The sequence below is a fragment of the Triturus cristatus genome, chromosome 2_2 (assembly GCF_964204655.1).
Source record: "Triturus cristatus chromosome 2_2, aTriCri1.1, whole genome shotgun sequence".
Lineage (NCBI taxonomy): Eukaryota > Metazoa > Chordata > Amphibia > Caudata > Salamandridae > Triturus > Triturus cristatus.
Genome location: NC_140582.1, coordinates 922,434,033 through 922,453,605, shown reverse-complemented (window position 1 = coordinate 922,453,605; position 19,573 = coordinate 922,434,033). Strand labels below are relative to the sequence as shown.

Below are 19,573 nucleotides of genomic sequence, written 5' to 3'. Positions count from 1 at the left end.
ATAACAGAAGGGGGCGCACAAGCGCCTGCGGTTTCTTGTTATTGCAAAGTGCCCCGGGGGCAAACAAAGAGGGCACACATGCCCATTACACCAGGAGATAACTGAAGAGGCAAGTACCAAGATGTTGGTCATGGTGTCTGAGAACACCCTAGCCCCAGTGGAACCCTTCCCGCAGCTTTCACAGCACCTGTATAGCACCAGTGGCTAGAGATAGTGAAACCCCTTGTTCAGCTTTCAGCAGATACAGACAAGTATCAAAGTACTGGGATGTCAATTGCTTGATAATCAATGGATGGTACTTCCTGCATTCTGTAATTTTCCTTTGGCAGATAATTAGTCAGCATAAATTGATTCATTTCTTTATTATTAGATCTCTTGTCTGCCTCCTGGACTTTTATGCATTATATTATACACATCGGCGCCAGGGTACCCTCGTGGGATAGTGCGCTGTACAAATACACATTACATATGTCTGATCCCACTGACTTCATTCTTGTTGATAACTCTGCGATCATTCGACTTAATAATCTTTTCTTTTTGAAACTCTTGAAAATGTGCTGTGCGTGTCTGTCATCAAAAAGAATAATCTGTTTGACCCAGAGGCCAAGCACAGGAGGATGGATGAATGAATGAGTGAATGAATGACTGAATGAAATACTTATTAAGTGCTAAAACACCACAAAGTCATCATGGCGCTTGGAAAGTGGAAGGAAAAAGGAGCAAAATAATAGCAGTGTCTTATAGACACTGATTCTGAACTGATCTTAACCCCTTAGCCGCGGCAGGAATTCCGCCGCGGCGCTGGGGGGGTTTGGGGGCAGGTGCGGTGGCGCTGTGCTCGTGACGGAACCACTCCGTCACGAGCCACGGGTGAGCTGTGCTCATGACGGAGTGGTCTCGTCACGTCTCCGCCCACTGCGCTAATCGCCCAGACAGGCGGGGAATTAGCGCCGCGTGGGCGGAGTGGCCGCCAACGGCCGCAGCATGACGGAACCACTCCGTCATGAGCACTCAACCATGCGGTTAAAAGGTTGGTTACAACCAATCTAGGTAGAACTAGTAGGAATGGGTGATAAAATATGATTGGGCATATTTGGCTTCTGCCCAAATATGCATAATTGTTACTCAACTGTTTATAATATGCATGATAGTCCTAATGCACATGATTTCTATATACTCTGTGGATATATAGTGTATATTGTTAAGGCTTGGCAAGTCGAATTGGCAGTTTAAAACTGCATACAGGCTGCAATGTCAGACCTGAAGCATGATATAAGGGGTTACTGAAGTAGGTGGCACTATAAGTGCTGCAATAGTAGCATTCAATTTACAGGCCCTGGCTATATGAAATACCATTTTACTGGGGACATATAAGTACATAAAATATGGCAATTAGGTTTAGGCCAATTGTACCATGCTTTATGGAGTGAGCACAAGCACTTTAGCACTGATTAGCCATGGTAAAGTGCGCAGAGTTCTAAGACCAGCAAAAACAAATTTCAGAAAAATAGGAGGATGAAGGCAAAACGTTTGGGGAAAGACCACCCTAAGGCAGACAGGTCTGACAGTGAGACACCTACCAGTTCTACTTTTCTCCAAAAAGGCTCTAACTACCTTTTACGTTTTAGGGGCTCAACCAGGAGTAAACCCAATAAATGAGGGGAAATATGACACAATCACTGCCATAATGTCATTGCAGTCCAAAACTTTGGGCATACTGCCACAGCTTCTTCTAATTTAGACTCAAGAACTGAAAGATGCCCAGGTGGACCACGGATGCTTCTGTACACTGCTCTGACTTTATTACAGTGCATAATCAGTGGCATGACATCACAGCAGTGCACAACCATTGGCATGAGTTTGAAGCAGTGTACACCCACTGCTCATGACATGCTGTCACAACTGTGAGGGATTATTGTATGATGTTCTCGTAATATTCACCCGCTGGCATAATGTCACAGATGTGTTCTTCCAGTGCAACTGCACTGCCTTGAAACTGTTGTCCTGCCTAACTCCTTTGCTTCCCTACAGAGAGACATGATAATGCCCACTTCCTGTTCCCTCCATCTCCTGCCCCATCTCCTTTCAGTCCATCTGAATCGGTACTGCTGCTGTAATAAAATGAATTGCATCATTCTTGTGTGTGACTCTTTCTTTCAGCACTGAGCCCTTCCCCGTAAATGCTTTCTGTTCTGGAACGTTTAGTTTTGTCTTTTCTCATTGTAGGTAGGGGCCGAGGGTGTCAAACATGGAAGCCCTTATCCCCAGCACCCATGCACCCACACCTATGCACCAGCACCTATGCAAAATGACTGCATAAACTAATCCACAATAAGAGATATGACAAATATTTGTTACCTTCATAGTGTGTATTTTTTGGACCTACGGTAATCTACATGTTTGGTCACAGGTCTAATTTTGAACAATTATTCCAGTTACATACTTGACAGATCCTGGACCCCATCACCAGTGGTATCAGATGATCTTTGAGACTGTTGGGACTGAACTGTTCCCTGGATGGTAAACAGGTAAATGTACTCCTGCCTTGAGTGAACCAACTTGTTGTGATATCTCTGAGCAGAACCAACTCACTGATTTTCTCCTGCCTCCTTCCAGTGTACTTACTGCAGTAATTACCACCAGAGGGCAGCAAAATAGTTTTAGCACTACCTTCAGCGCACCGAGACTAGAGACTTACACCATGGGCAAGAGGATGAAAGCCAACCTTCTGGAGTGCCAAACCTGCCCGATAGGAACTGACTTTCACTAGAGCCACTGCCCCTTAATCGGATGCTATGCAAAGAGAAGGATTTGTGGTGCCTGGCTGAGTCATTGCTTCCACAAGGGCATCTGGGCCTCTGTGTGGCTGTGATTCATACACTCAGGCTTAAGCCTGACAAGTGCCACACATTTCAGGCAAAATCATCCCCTGAACTGAACTTTGACTGTGAAGTTTACTACAGGCAAATATATGGGGTCCATGCTCTAACAATAACCCTGCTTAAAGAGGACTGTCTAGTAAACGAATTATCTCCTGACCCATGGGTTATTGAACCACAGAAGTTAATCATCTGCTCTCAAGGCGAGATCACATTTGCTCTTTCATCTAGTCTACTAATTTCTTTGTAGATAATCTCTTCAGCACCTGTAGCAACCTTGTGGTGATTAACATTTATTGTGTGTAGTATTTTGTTGTGGTGGTGTTAGAAATTGGGTTACTGGTTGACTGGAGTGTGAGCCCTGGTAAGGCAGCAACCACAATCCTAGTCAAGGTAAGGCACAAGCAAACCCAAAATTAACCTGTTCTCACCCTCTGGTAACTTCACACAGAGCAGTCAGGCTTAACTTAGTGTAAAGTATTTGTGCAACACTTCAAACAGTAAAGCAGTGAAAACATCACACTCAAAAGGATCCCACACCATGTTAGAACAATAGAGCTTAATCTAATAAATAAAACAAGACCAAAATAACAACTAAAAAATAGCAGAAGTGGGGATATTGACTTTTTAACACTTTAGGTAAAAATAGAGTCAAAAAGCACAAAGCGCCAACTGTGGATATTTGGTCATGCCGGACCTGGTCAAAGTCACAAGTTCAGGCCGAACGTGATGGAGCACGGGCTGGCCACAGGGACCCAGTTAGGCCCACTAAACAAAGTACTTTAAATCCTGGTTTGTGTAGCGGTGTGAGGATTGGCGCCGAAGATGCATCGCGCAGCCAAAGAAATGCGTTGGTTACGAGATGAGGTGAGGCTGCGATGCAAGGACCTACGTCGGCATCGAGGGTCCCATTGATGGGGCTTGCGATGCAAATTCTGGTGTTGCGGATGCTGCGCACAGTCAGAGAGATGCGTTGGTTCCGAAGAGCTGTCTGAGGTCCGTCTTTTGTACAAAGTGGTGCCTTTGAAAGGGGGAGATGCTTCTGGAGTCATACATTTGAAGTGCACAGATGCCCTGCCTTCCCTGCCCTGGCTCCAGACTACCTACAGGGAGTTTGCTGTCCTTTGTGTGGAGAAAGGACACAGCTTATTCAGGTGAATGGTCCATCCAGTCACATCTAAACTCCCATTTTGTGTGTCTGTCTAGGAGGAATACACAAAGCCCAACAGCCAGCTACACCCAGCCATGTGACCAGAGACAGGCTGCAAGTACCAAATGCTAAGGCAAGAAAATGCCAACTTTCAAAAAGTGTAACTTTCAGAAAAGTAATTTAAAATCCGACTTCACCATATGTTAGGAGTTTAAATTGGGCTTCCAGAGACACCAAATATGAACCAGTAATCTTTTCCTGTTTCAAAATTACTCTTATAAAATGTAAATAGGCAACTCCAATGTTATACTGTGGGAGAGCTAGGCCCTGCAGTAGTGAAAAACAAATTTAAGAGTCTTTCACTACCGGGACATGCAAATCTTAAAAGTACATGTTGTGCTTTTTAAACACATTGCACCCTACCCTCTGGGCTGTCCAGGGCCTACGCTAGGGGTGACGTATATGTATTAAAGTTTGGGCTTGCACAGGGTTTATTTTGTCAGGTCGGCATGGCAGGTTAAAACCGCTCACACATAGGCTCTGCAATGGCATGCCTGAGACAATATTAAAAAGGCTACTTAAGTGGGTGGCACAATCAGTGCTGCAGGCTCACTGGTAGCATTTAATGTACAGGCCCTGGGCACATGTAGTGCCCTTTATAAGGGCCTTATAAGTAAATTAAATATGCCAATTGGGTATTAGCCAATATTACCATGTTTTGAGCAGAGAACACAAGCACTTAGCACTGGTTAGCAGTGGTAAAGTGTGCAGAGTCCCAAGGGCAGCAAAAATGAAGCAGCAAAAATTAGAGGTCTGATGGAAAAAGTTAGGGGGAAACCATGCCAAGGATAGCAGGTCTAAAAGATGTGATATAAGAAAGTATAGGAAAGCACTGGACTGAACAATGAATAATTGTGCCTGCTATTTAACTGCTTGAGTCCCGAGCATTTAACCCTACACTACCTCCCAGGGAAGGCTCTGACTGACGATCCTCATTACCCTAAAAGTCAAGTGCGGAAAGGGTGTACTTGACCCAGTTTGCAAAAATGTTACAGGATGGACCTGAGGGTATCAGAGGCAAATACACCCAACTACCAAGGCTGTGGCCCAGCAGCCCCTGCTTTTACTATCATTGCCCCTCCCCTCCAAAGTGGCAGGACAGAGGCTATTTGGTCTCTCTCCACCAGCTAATGAGGTTCTGTGTTGGTAAGCATTAGCAGTTTTTTTTAAAGGACTTAGCCTTTATCAGATTCAAGAGGGAGGCCTTGAGTTGCCTCTTTTTGTTGCTGTTTTAGATTGCTGAGGGAGGCATTGGCAAAGGAAACTGTGGTGAAGATTGGAACCATTGATAAATATGCGGCCATGCTGAGCACGGTTTAGGTGTGGCTAGAGTATTGAAAGCCACTGCCACAGGTCAATCTCCACTCCTGATCGAAGACCTTCAAGCTAGAGGGAACTCTTCTGTTGCAGCCCTTACCTTTTGTTTTTGCTGCACTCAGCCCCCAGAGGAGCCCCTACAGAACCTGAAAAATAAAACCTGAAATTAATAAGGAGTAAAGACACAAAGAAGAACAATTAAGGTAAAGTGCAGACACCTGAGAGAATAGTCACTTTCATGGAAAGGTTAAATTGGGACTCCTGGGCAACTACCCTTGTGATGTAATCTGAAAGGAAAAAAAGAGAAAGTTTAGGGAAAACCACAAGCAAGGTGAAATATAACCTGCATATTTGTTGAAAAATACTATATTTGTTATTGTGTATCATAGCAAAGCAAAGTCATTCCTGGTTACATTTGTGATAAGTCATTTCTTTGTTGTGGAAGTACTGAGAAAGTTTGTACCTTGGAAATTTGTGCCTGACAAACTTGGTAGAGAGATTTTGGGTGATTTAAACGATCACACCCTATTGTGAAAAGTAGAGTTTGTCAGTACTGAGAGAAATACGATATAGAGGAGTTAAGGAGGTTCTGATTCTGCCCTGGGGACTCGTCCCACACTGCTGTGCTACCGGAGGAGAAGGGGCTGTGCCCAATTCCCCCGCGCTATTAAGTACCCTACTGCTGCTCGCGGTGTGGGAAGTTGGGGGGGGGGTCTTTTGCTGCCCTGGGGACTTGTTGTCCCACACTGCTGTGCTACACGAGGAGGAGGGGCAGTGCCTTATTCCCCCATGTGCTCTTAAGCACCCTACCACCTCTTGCGATGCTGGAAGCTCCGGAAGTTCTGTTGCTGCCCTGGGGACTCATTGTCTTACACTGCCATGCTACAAGAGCAGGAGGGGCCATGCCTGATTACTCTTTGCTGTGTGCTCTTAAGTGCCCTACCACCTCCTGCGGTGCAGAAAGTTCAGGAGGTTCTGTTGCTGCCATGGGGGCTTGTTGTCCCTCATTGCTGTGCTACAGGAGGAGGAGAGGCTGTGCCTGATTACCCCGTGCCGCACACTCTTAAGCACCCTACCACCTCCCATGGCTCGGGAAGTTCAGGAGGTTCTGTTGCTGCCCAGGGTCTTGTTGTCCCACACTGCCGTGCTACAGGAGGCGGACGGACCGTGCCTTATTCCCCTGCGTTGGGTGGTCTTAAGCATCCTACCACCTCCAGTGGGAATTTCCGGAGGTTCTGTTGCTGCCCTGGGGACCCGTTGTTCCACATTGCCGTTTTACAGGAGGAGTAGGGGCCGTGCCTGATTCCCCCGTGCCACACGTTCATAAGCTCTCTACCACCTCCTGTGGCATGGGAGGTTCATGAGGTTCTGTTGCTGCCCTAAGGACTCGGTGCCCCACACTGCCATGCTACAGGAGGAGGAGGAGCCGTGCTTGATCCCCCGCACCACATGCTCTTATGTGCCCTACCTCTGCAACCTTTCTCGTCCAAACTATACTTCACAAAAGCAGGGGTCCTTCAAGGCTCTATTATCTCACTCATGCTTTTCAACATCTACATGAAGTCATTACTGGCACTGATCAATCAATTTCATCTCACGTGCTATAACTATGCAGATGACATGCAAATACTGCTTCAACTGCAATGCCCCAAAGATATTGGAAACTCGACAATTTTCAGTTGTCTCTGAGCTGTGCATCAATGGATGATGTGGAGCCATCTCAAATTGAATGCTTCCAAAATGGGAATACTCACGTGTGACAATTGGAAACATTATGACCCACTCTTCATGTGGCCTGATGATCCGGGAACACCGCCTAAAATATCAAAGTAAGTAAGACACCTCGGAATGACCATGGTCTCCAAACTATCAATGAATGCCCTAGTCCCAAAGTAGCAAGATCAAGATTTGGTACTATAAAAACACTGCGACAAATCTTCCCAGGCTACCATCTCTCTTGTTTTGTCCAAACTCCATTACGCAAATAGCCTCTACCATGGATCACCTTTAATGACCATGAAAAGACTACAACAGATTCAGAACACGGCTGCCAGACTACTCTTGCATATAAAACCACAAGACCACATGTCCCCTGCCTTGAAAGCCCTGCATTGGGTACTGGTTGCCAGAAGAGCCACGTTCAAGCTGCTTTGTATCACCCATTAAGCGATACATGGAACAAGATCGCTCTTGATCAGGAATAAAATCGCCAAACACATTCAACAAAGGTACCGCCACTCTAGAGTGGCACCTCGCCTCAAAATCCCAAGATGCAATAGGTGACACATCATTCTCTGTTCAAGCAACCAAACTATGGAACTCTTTACCACCCAACATAAGATCCACAGATAACCACCTTATCTCCAGAAAACTATTCAAGAATTGGCTCTTCCCCACATAACCACCATATTCATACTGATAGAAATATACAGCATATCACTCTGGATATATCATTTATTTGTACTATAGATATGTACCTATATATGTGTATTGCTTTGTATAAATGTGTAGAATAATTATGTTTAAACAATTATTATATATAAATATTCATTAGTTCTGCTTAACAAATGCACATATTACTGATAGTTACATTATTCTATGTTTTTAACAAGTATATAAGTGACTGCATAAATAATCTTTTTATCATAACTATTTATCTACAATTGCTTTACTATTGATATACAAAACAAATATATATGTGTGTTGGACTTGGCCCTTTTTCCCGAAATTTTTCGCTTTTCGGGGAAACTAAATGATATATGAATGCTGTATGAATGTGTGCAGACTGAGTTTCCCCATTTTAAAAATATAACTTAAAATGGATGCCAAAGCTGTGTGGTTGCGCCGGTTGACTGAGCTGGGTTGACAGTCTAGGCGTTATTTCCCAGCAGCCCCAGCTTTTGGAGGGAAGCCTGGCACCCAGGGTGCTCTACCCCTCCCCCTAGGCCAGTTAGAGCCAGTTTCCCCAGACGCTTCTAGAAGCTTCTGGCACTGTCTGGAAGGTGGGGTGAGGGGTGTCTAAAGGGAGGAGCTGGGTTGCCATGCAGTCAGTCAGAGGGTGGACCAGGGAGAGAGGGGACCTGCTGCCAGGGTCACCGCCACATAGGCCTGTGTGCTGGGCCCGGAGCCTACCTACCCCCCCCCCCTCTACTGTCCACAGGGCGAGGGAAAGATATAGTGGTGGCAATTCAGACCTGGAAAAGCCTTCGCAGGAGTTTAGGCGGTAGGATTAGTCAGGGACCTATGCCTCTGAAAGTGACAGGGCTTAGGTGCTGCCTTTCAAGTGAGTGAGGGATCCTGAACTACCCACTGATCTGGCCCGGCGAGAGGAAAACCCAGGGACGACAGGCAGAGACTACTTAGTCCGCCTTCAACCACCAACGCAATTTCCCCCCCTCAAGAAACCCCCAAACAAGGGGCAGGAACCAAAGAGCGCTATTTCCAAGCTGCCCCTGGAAGGCGACCGCTATTTACAAAGGAGAGCGCTATTTCCAAGCTGCCCCTGGAAGGAGAGCGCTATTTACAAAGGAGAGCGCTATTTCCAAGCTGCCCCTGGAAGGAGAGCGCTATTTACAAAGGAGAGCGCTATTTCCAAGCTGCCCCTGGAAGGAGAGCGCTTTTTACAAAGGAGAGCGCTATTTCCAAGCTGCCCCTGGAAGGAGAGCGCTATTTACAAAGGAGAGCGCTATTTCCAAGCTGCCCCTGGAAGGAGAGCTCTATTTACAAAGGAGAGTGCTATTTCCAAGCTGCCCCTGGAAGGAGAGCGCTGGATTTGGTGAGCGCTATCTTTGAAGTGGCTGTGCCTGCAGCCGGAGAGAGTGACAGCCTGCTGCTGGGAGGCCGCCGAGACGCCTGCAGCCGAGAGCCCGGTGAGTGGGGCATTGGGGGAACCAGTGGCGTGGAGGGGGCAACGGGGCACATTATCGGTGCCCGCCCCGGGGACCCTTCACATTTTTGAGACCTTCTGGGGGCGCACTTGGAGGGTGTGTCGGTGCACATTGTCGGTGCCCGCCCCCGGCGTCGTGTGGGACTGGTAGTGGAGGAGGGGGGGCAACGGGGTACATTGCCGGTGCCCGCCCCTGGTGCCAGGAGCCTGCACAGCTGCCCCACAGGACAGTGGGCAGCTGCAACGGCCTAGAGGGATGCTGGAGGGGGTGGACACCTTGGAGGGCCCACGGACCTGCCCGGACTAAATGCAATGTCTAGCGCTGCAGTGGCTGGCCATGGTTGATGCTCCCAGAGCTTGCCAAGTCTACTGCCCCAAGAGCTTGCTATGCTGAATGCTCCCAGTGAGGGCCCTATCTGAAGCGCCATTGATCTGCCAGGTGTAGCACTATGCTATAATGCCATATTTAAAGCGCTATGGTCAATGCTAGTTGTGCAGCGCTATATTAAATGTCATGCTCTTAAGCGCTATGTCAATGGCTATGTTTTGAAGCGCTTTCGCCGTGATATGTGCAGCGCTATATTCAAATGTCATGCTCTTAAGCGCGATGTCAACGGCTATGTTTTGAAGCGCTTTCGCCGTGATATGTGCAGCGCTATATTCAAATGTCATGCTCTTAAGCGCTATGTCAATGGCTATGTTTTGAAGCGCTTTCGCCGTGATATGTGCGGCGCTATATTCAAATGTCATGCTCTTAAGCGCTATTTCAATGGCTATGATTTAAAGTGCTAGTCATGTGTTGTATGCAGCGCTATGTCTAGATGCCAGGTTTTAAGGTGAATTAACTGCCTATTTTGATTCCTGCCTCAGGGGACCTACAGGTTGTTAAGGGATATGGTCAGGTCATGATGTGTTTTATTACAGGTGGTCCGGACTAACGCCTAAGGTTCTGCCCTGAGTTGACTTTATTGCAGGTTGCAGCTAATGGACTTACTTTTACTATCTTCTAAATCGCAATGATTCCGGCAGGGGCCTGATTGGCCCTGCCCTGTACATAATTCCCCCCTGTAAATGTTAACCGAGCGCCAGTTGGCGCAGTACAGAGATTGCCTAGTGACACCTTGTGGTTTTGGACAATACAAAAGTTCTTTTTACCTAAACTGGTGTGGTGTCTCTTTTGTAGTGTGCCTTGTGTGTCGCCTGTGTGTACTGCGTGGATGCTTTGCACATTTCCTCCGGAGTTTGGCCCGCCCGCTCTGCACCACGCTACCCGTTTCCAACATTGGTGTTCAGCGGTGGGATAGGACTTGTGTTTGCGCAGTACCACAGCGACCGCGGGTTGCACTGCAAATTGAGCGTTTAAAGTGATCTCAGCTTTGGGGAATTATTGTTTTTTCCTTAATTGTGATTTCCTCCTGGAAGTGTGTTTTTACCTCCAGTGTAGGGAGGACTCCGAGAGTGAGGGGGCCCAGTCCATAACCCAGGAGGGGGGTGACACTGACGAGGAGGAGGAAGATGACCGGGGGGAGACGCCAGTAGCGAGTGAGGACACCAGAGTTAGGGAGTCCCGCGCTGGGTCCAGTCCCGGGGGCACTGCCCCGTCCCTTTCCCTGTCCCCAGAAGAGTGGGTAGATAGGAGGGAAGAGAGCGAGCATCAGCTGGCGCTGGGAAGGCTCAAGGTGGAGCTAGCACGGCTGAGTGTGCAGGAGAAGAAGCTAGAGACGGAGAAGGTCCTAGCGCAGGAGAGGATGGCGGAGGCAGAGAGGGCCTTTGCCAGGGAGAGACCAGCTCGGGAGGGTAGGTTGTCCCCTGAGAGTGGTTTTTGTGGTCTGGATTCACCAGTAAGGGTGGGATCCAGTAGTGGCAGCGAGAGTGGATCCAATGTAGGGTGTCCCACTCCCAGAGCCCAGGAGACGGTGCCTGATTCCCAGGAAGAGGGGGACAGGTTAGAGGCAGGGGAAAACTGTCCCACCAGTCCTGGGGGGAGTTTGCGGAGGTGTGTGGGACTGCATTGGAGGATTGGGTGGTGAGGAGTGCAGTGAATGAGTGGGAAGGGCTGTGCCAGGTAGTCATCCGGGAGCACATGCTCAGGAATTGTTCCCCAAGGTTGCGTCACCACCTAGTACAGTGTGGGTTCTCTGACCCCAGGGAGCTTGCACAGGAGGCAGACCTCTGGGTGAGGGCCAGGGTGTCTGAGGAGGCAGTGGGGAGTGACCCTGAAGGGGGTGGTGCAGGGATCTTCCAACCCAGCGAGGTGGGAGAGGTGGCGAATAGCCCAGCTAGGTCCCCGGGAAGAGAGAGGGTTGTAGGGCCTCACGACCTATCCATAGGAAGGAGTGAGACGGGGAGGTGTCCCGAGGTGCCCCAACCGCAGTCTCAGGGCCTGGAGAGTTCTGTAAGGGAGCCCCAGGTTGGGAGCCTAGGCTGTCCTGATGTGCCGCCCGGTGAGGGGGTGCCCCTAGTGTCTGGAGGACCCGGGGCATCTGTAATCAGAGCTCCTGAGGTCCTGGGGTTGGCCCAGTTGCAGGGTTTAGATCCTGGGCTGGGATGCCAGGTTCAGGGGTTGCCTGACCTGGCGGGTGGGACATCTGTTAACAGTGTCCCCCCAGAATTGACTTCCAGGGGTACTTCTCCAGGTGGGAGGGTGCGGAACTCTGGAAGGGGGTGCAGAGGGAGGAAGGTCTCGCCTCGGGCACCGGCTCAGCCATAGGGCTTAGATCCTGGGTTGGGAGGCCAGGGATGGGTACTGCCTGACCTGGCGGGTGGGACATCTGTTAGCAGTGTCCCCCCAGAATTGTCTTCCAGGGGTGCTACTCCCGTTGGGAGGGTGCGGAACTCTGGGAGGGGGTGCAGGGGGAGGGAGGTCTCACCCCTGGCACCGGTGCAGCCTAAGGGTTTAGACCCTAGGCTGGGGAACCAGTTGAAGGGTCAAGGCCCTGGACTGGGGAGAGAGTGGTGGTCTGAGGGTGCCTCGCATGGGAGTAGGGTGAGGAACCCCAGAAGGAGTGGTAGGGGGAGGAGAGCCTCGCCCCTGAGGGCTGGTCAGCCTGAGGGTGCGGACCCCAGGTGGGAGGACCAGTGGCAGTTCGGAACTGCAAGGAGGAGGAGGAGAGTGGTCAACGGGTACTATGGGCCTGGAGTTACTGCCCCCCACTCTGTGAGACCGCAAGGGCCAGAGACATCTGGGTGGCCTAGGGGCCAGTTCTGGCCACAACCAGCTAGGGGACCCCCGGGTGGTGGCTCAGTCGGTCGAGGAAGGTTTGAGAGAGGGAACCTTCGGGTTCCAGAGTGGAGGAGAACCTGCGGGTGCTCCTGCAGTTGCGGGCCTCAGCCACCTTTTCTCGCCCTAAGCAGGGAAGCCCATCAAGGCATTGATCGGTCTACCCTGGCTTTTGGCTGGAAGGAGGTTGTGTTGGACTTGGCCCTTTTTCCCGAAATTTTTCGCTTTTCGGGGAAACTAAATGATATATGAATGCTGTATGAATGTGTGCAGACTGAGTTTCCCCATTTTAAAAATATAACTTAAAATGGATGCCAAAGCTGTGTGGTTGCGCCGGTTGACTGAGCTGGGTTGACAGTCTAGGCGTTATTTCCCAGCAGCCCCAGCTTTTGGAGGGAAGCCTGGCACCCAGGGTGCTCTACCCCTCCCCCTAGGCCAGTTAGAGCCAGTTTCCCCAGACGCTTCTAGAAGCTTCTGGCACTGTCTGGAAGGTGGGGGGAGGGGCGTCTAAAGGGAGGAGCTGGGTTGCCATGCAGTCAGTCAGAGGGTGGACCAGGGAGAGAGGGGACCTGCTGCCAGGGGTCACCGCCACATAGGCCTGTGTGCTGGGCCCGGAGCCTACCTACCCCCCCACCCCCCTACTGTCCACAGGGCGAGGGAAAGATATAGTGGGGGCAATTCAGACCTGGAAAAGCCTTCGCAGGAGTTTAGGCGGTAGGATTAGTCAGGGACCTATGCCTCTGAAAGTGACAGGGCTTAGGTGCTGCCTTTCAAGTGAGTGAGGGATCCTGAACTACCCACTGATCTGGCCCGGCGAGAGGAAAACCCAGGGACGACAGGCAGAGACTACTTAGTCCGCCTTCAACCACCAACGCAATTTCCCCCCCTCAAGAAACCCCCAAACAAGGGGCAGGAACCAAAGAGCGCTATTTACAAGCTGCCCCTGGAAGGAGAGCGCTATTTACAAAGGAGAGCGCTATTTCCAATCTGCACCTGGAAGGAGAGCGCTATTTACAAAGGAGAGCGCTATTTCCAAGCTGCCCCTGGAAGGAGAACGCTATTTACAAAGGAGAGCGCTATTTCCAAGCTGCCCCTGGAAGGAGAGCGCTATTTACAAAGGAGAGCGCTATTTCCAAGCTGCCCCTGGAAGGAGAGCGCTATTTACAAAGGAGAGCGCTATTTCCAAGCTGCCCCTGGAAGGAGAGCGCTATTTACAAAGGAGAGCGCTATTTCCAAGCTGCCCCTGGAAGGAGAGCGATGGATTTGGTGAGCGCTATCTTTGAAGTGGCTGTGCCTGCAGCCGGAGAGAGTGACAGCCTGCTGCTGGGAGGCCGCCGAGACGCCTGCAGCCGAGAGCCCGGTGAGTGGGGCATTGGGGGAACCAGTGGCGTGGAGGGGGCAACGGGGCACATTATCGGTGCCCGCCCCGGGGACCCTTCACATTTTTGGGACCTTGTGGGGGCGCACTTGGAGGGTGTGTCGGGGCACATAGTCGGTGCCCGCCCCCGGCGTCGTGTGGGACTGGTAGTGGAGGAGGGGGGCAACGGGGTACATTGCCGGTGCCCGCCCCTGGTGCCAGGAGCCTGCACAGCTGCCCCACAGGACAGTGGGCAGCTGCAACGGCCTAGAGGGATGCTGGAGGGGGTGGACACCTCGGAGGGCCCACGGACCTGCCCGGACTAAATGCAATGCCTAGCGCTGCAGTGGCTGGCCATGGTTGATGCTCCCAAAGCTTGCCAAGTCTACTGCCCCAAGAGCTTGCTATGCTGAATGCTCCCAGTGAGGGCCCTATCTGAAGCGCCATTGATCTGCCAGGTGTAGCACTATGCTATAATGCCATATTTAAAGCGCTATGGTCAATGCTAGTTGTGCAGCGCTATATTCAAATGTCATGCTCTTAAGCGCTATGTCAATGGCTATGTTTTGAAGCGCTTTCGCCGTGATATGTGCAGCGCTATATTCAAATGTCATGCTCTTAAGCGCTATGTCAATGGCTATGTTTTGAAGCGCTTTCGCCGTGATATGTGCAGGGCTATATTCAAATGTCATGCTCTTAAGCGCGATGTCAATGGCTATGTTTTGAAGCACTTTCGCCGTGATATGTGCAGCGCTATATTCAAATGTCATGCTCTAAAGCGCTATGTCAATGGCTATGTTTTGAAGCGCTTTCGCCGTGATATGTGCGGCGCTATATTCAAATGTCATGCTCTTAAGCGCTATGTCAATGGCTATGATTTAAAGTGCTAGTCATGTGTTGTATGCAGCGCTATGTCTAGATGCCAGGTGAATGAACTGCCTATTTTGATTCCTGCCTCAGGGGACCTCCAGGTTGTTAAGGGATATGGTCAGGTCATGATGTGTTTTATTACAGGTGGTCCGGACTAACGCCTAAGGTTATGCCCTGAGTTGACTTTATTGCAGGTTGCAGCTAATGGACTTACTTTTACTATCTTCTAAATCGCAATGATTCCGGCAGGGGCCCGATTGGCCCTGCCCTGTACATAATTCCCCCCCTGTAAATGTTAACCGAGCGCCAGTTGGCGCAGTACAGAGATTGCCTATTGACACCTTGTGGTTTTGGACAATACAAAAGTTATTTTTACCTAAACTGGTGTGGTGTCTCTTTTTGTAGTGTGCCTTGTGTGTCGCCTGTGTGTACTGCATGGATGCTTTGCACATTTCCTCCGGAGTTTGGCCCGCCGGCTCTGCACCACACTACCCGTTTCCAACAATGTATATAAAAATAAATAAAACAAATTCAGTACAACACTGGAAAGCCAGGGTTTATTTAATGCATCTTTAATCTACATATACCACCTTCCTTTATGCATCTATATACCTTCCATGTACTTATGGATCTATATCTTTATTACATTTGGATGTATGTATTTATTACTTTTAATAGTTTATTACTTTTCTTTTAACTCAGCATATCCAATGCATTACCCTATTTCTCACCCTATACCGCTCTCAATATATCCTCTATCTCAACTCTCTGACTCATCTCAAACCTCTTTCTATTACTCTTTCCAATGCATTAGCCTATTTCTCACCCTATACCTCTATCAATATATCCATTACCTCCACTCTCTCATTCATCCCAAACTCCATACCACTACTATGATCCCCAAAATAAACCTTTCGAGACTCTTCCCTACTCCACCCTTCCTTGCATCTTCTCATACCTCTTTTTAGTATTACGATCTCCAAAAACAAGCCTTTCTAACCCCTCCCTCTGACTCTTCCCCTCCACATCCCTTTTACTCATCTCCCTCCACCACCCTTTTACTCATCCCAAGCCTCCTACTACTGCTATGAGCTCCCAAAAAGAAAATCTAAATCCCTCCCTCTATCCCTCCAGTATCCTTTTCAATCCAAATAACAGACAAACATGTCCACCACTCAAATTTATTTCATATTTCACTATACTGATTCACCACTAATCCTTTATGGGTTCTGGAGTAGCGTGCTACTTGCGGAAAAAGCACCTCCACACCTCATCAGGGATAGCAAGCACTATACAACTGCAATCCTTTTCACCACTTCTACCCTTTTGTTATCCTTCATAATCCTAATAACTAACATATCCACCACTCAAATTACTTTCATATTTCACTATACTAATTCACCACTAACACTGTCTGGGTTCCAGAGTAGTAGGCTATTCACCGAAAAAAGCAATTCAACCCCCCATCAGGGGTAGCAAGCGCTATATAAATGCATACCCTTTTCCCTTCTCTATCCATCCACTATCCTTCTCGATCCAAATAACTAACTAATATATGCACCACTCAAATTACTTTCCTATTTTCACTATACTAATTCACCACTAATCGTTTATGGGTTCCGGAGTAGCGTACTACTTGCCGAAAAAGCGCTTCGACGCCTCGTCAGGTGTAGTAAGTGCCATTTAAATGCAATTACAATTATTTTATGTTATTATTGAAACTTTGTTTTTCTGTTCATTTAAACACAGTGGCCCCTGAAGAAGGGACTTTGAGTCCCGAAATGCATTGGGCAATGGAAATTCTCTAATGTGGAACATACAGATGAAGATTTATGTACTTAATACAATTAATAGAATATTGTCAAAATGATGATGTCAAAATGATGATACAGATATTGTATATCGTTTATTGATTTTGTATGAAATTTGTTTTGAATACCTCAAGCATGGTGAAAAACAATTTTTTGTGAGAAAACATTTTTATAATGGTGTACATAGTATGGTAAAACATTGTATAATGAGCGTTTCAGTAGATGACATTGTATGCTAAATACACTTGACAGTGCTCACACGTTTTTCAGGCACAATTTGTCCTGAACATTCCTACTGTTGATTTCTCTTCTTGCAGACTTAAGCAATTCAGACCTGTCAGTGAAACCCCTAAAGGCTCCACTTGGAAGAAGTGAGAGATAGAAGAGTTTCAGGTACATTTGGGGTTCAAAACAGAAAGATAGGAAATAGCCAGTCTAGGCAAAAGGCAGAGAGAGGACTAATGATGTTTTTTTCTGTATGCAGCAGCAAGCCCACCACATACATAACTATCACTAGAGAGATGAACTAAACCAAGGAACTAGAGGACCACACTCCTGTGACGAATCACATGCATTATTTCTCCTCATCCCACACCCGTTTGCTCAAACTCTGTTAAAGCATCTAGCTGCTTGGGCTTTTCATTCAGGGTTGATACCTGTTGGGCAAAGGGGTTTTAGACCAAATTATTCTACAATGGATCACTGTTTCAACCAGTGGGAAGTCAAAGCGAGGTTGATCGAGCTGGCAGGTGGCTTGTACTGCTGCTTCGTCACTTCAGCCTTCGACAGAATGGACAGAGGTTTCCTCTGGAATAAACTCCAGCAGTGGAACATCTCTGGGGCCCTGCTAAATTTGTTAATGGGGCTCCATAGTGATAACTGGGTCCAGGTTGATCTAGATGGCTCGGGAAGTTTGTCTAGGGAAAATCCCAGTAGAGAATGGTCTGCGCCAGGGGTGCATTTCAGCTCATTTGCTTTTTAGTTTGTTTATTGCGGACCTTCCTCAGATACTAAGTGCTATTCATAGTTTCGTGCCAAAGATTGGGGGTACAGCAAACAAATGATGGACGGAATGCTGACAATGCAGACATTCTCCCCCAGTCAAAAGATCTGGGTTAAATCCATCGTTCTTTTGCCCACTACGCCACCCCAGTTCAGACATGGCCATATGCAAATCAGTCTTGACCCTGTGCCTCATGGGAACAGTCCAGCCCGAACTGCCAAGCCATGTCTTCCCTGGACCGGAATCAAGCATCCTAGGACCGGTTTCTGGCTATCAGCCGTCATCAGCCAGGATAGCTTGACTCCAGTGGCGTAGTGAGCACGGGACCCACGTCTGGGCATACCCATCCCACTTAGGGCGAAAAGTGTTACAGCAAACAAATGATGGACGGAATGCTGACAATGCAGACATTCTCCCCCAGTCAAAAGATCTGGGTTAAATCCATTGTTCTTTTGCCCACTACGCCACCCCAGTTCAGACATGGCCATATGCAAATCAGTCTTGACCCGGTGCCTCATGGGAACAGTCCAGCCCGAACTGCCAAGCCATGTCTTCCCTGGACCGGAATCAAGCATCCTAGGACCGGTTTCTGGCTAACAGCCGTCATCAGCCAGGATAGCTTGACTCCAGTGGCGTAGTGAGCACGGGACCCACGTCTGGGCATACCCATCCCACTTAGGGCGAAAAGTGTTACAGCAAACAAATGATGGACGGAATGCTGACAATGCAGACATTCTCCCCCAGTCAAAGGATGCTTGTTTCCAGTCCAGGGAGGACCTGGCTTGGCAGTTCGGGCTGGACTGTTCCCATGAGGCACAGGGTCAAGACTGATTTGCATATGGCTGGGTTCAAACTGGAGCGGCATGGTGAGCAAAAAAACGATGGATTTAGGCCCAGATCTCTGTACTGGGGTGAATGTATGACATTGTTCTGCATTCTGTCCATCAACTGTTTTTTTGCATTTGTCACCCCGAGTGGGAAGGGTATGCCCAGACGTGGGTCCCTTGCTCTCCATGACACTGGAATCAAGCTATCCTGGCTGAAGAGGGGTGAAACCCCGAAACCGGTGCTAGGATGCTTGTTTCCAGTCCAGTGAGGACCTGGCTTGGCAGTTCGGGCTGGACTGTTCCCATGAGGCACAGGGTCAAGACTGATTTGCATATGGCTGGGTTCAAACTGGAGCGGCATGGTGAGCAAAAAAACGATGGATTTAGGCCCAGATCTGTGTACTGGGGAGAATGTATGACATTGTTCTGCATTCTGTCCATCAACTGTTTTAAAGATTGGGGGTAGGCACACCAGCTGCCTACTGTATGCAGATTATATCGTTGTGATGGATCTCACAACTATTGGGCTTCAAAGAAAACGTAATGCTCTGAATTCGTACTGTCTTGATAATAATTTAACTATTAATGTTGATAAAACAAAAACACTGTTCTTTGCAACAAAGAAAGGCCCTTTACTTGGTTCCTAGGGAATGGATGGCTGGAGCAGGTCTGTGAATATAAGTACTTGGATATGACTTTTTCATGTAATCTCCACTGGGACGAACAAATGGCATCTCGGAAGTTGGTAATGTTAACTTAAGTGAAGGCCATGAAAAGGTTTGATTATAGATTTGGTAGTTATAGCTTTGAACCCTTAAGTAAGGTGATCCAGGAAAACTCATTCCTCAGGCTCTTTATGGGGCTGAGGTGTTAGCAATAGACAGAAGGGTCCTCAAAGTGTGATGATCCAAGCTATACGGAGGGGGCTAGTCAGTCCTTGTATGTGTAAGCTTTAAGAAGTAACACCACGTACTGAGTGTACATCCACGTTTATTGTATCATACAAGTAATTTGTCCCATCCCTGGCGGGTGACCCTCCATCTGTCACCTCCTAGTCTCACCATTCCAAAAGAGAACCCTCCGGTATCCCAGTAACCACCACACTGCCCAGCTGCATCTTATATTGTTAAGGTGATATACAACACATCCCTCTGTTTAATATAAAATGTGAAACTAGAAAATTACATGGATTA

At 48.4% G+C, this 19,573-nt stretch overlaps 1 long non-coding RNA gene across 1 annotated transcript in view; it reads right to left on the bottom strand.

Moving 5' to 3' along the window:
• Window positions 1–5,548: 5,548 nt before the first annotated feature.
• The window catches only part of LOC146862945 (uncharacterized), a 32,855-nt gene continuing 18,830 nt past the window's right edge, over window positions 5,549–19,573 (bottom strand). Inside the window, exon 3 of the long non-coding RNA XR_014978534.1 lies at window positions 5,549–5,693. This is a non-coding gene — a long non-coding RNA (uncharacterized LOC146862945). The remainder of the gene's footprint in view (window positions 5,694–19,573) is intronic.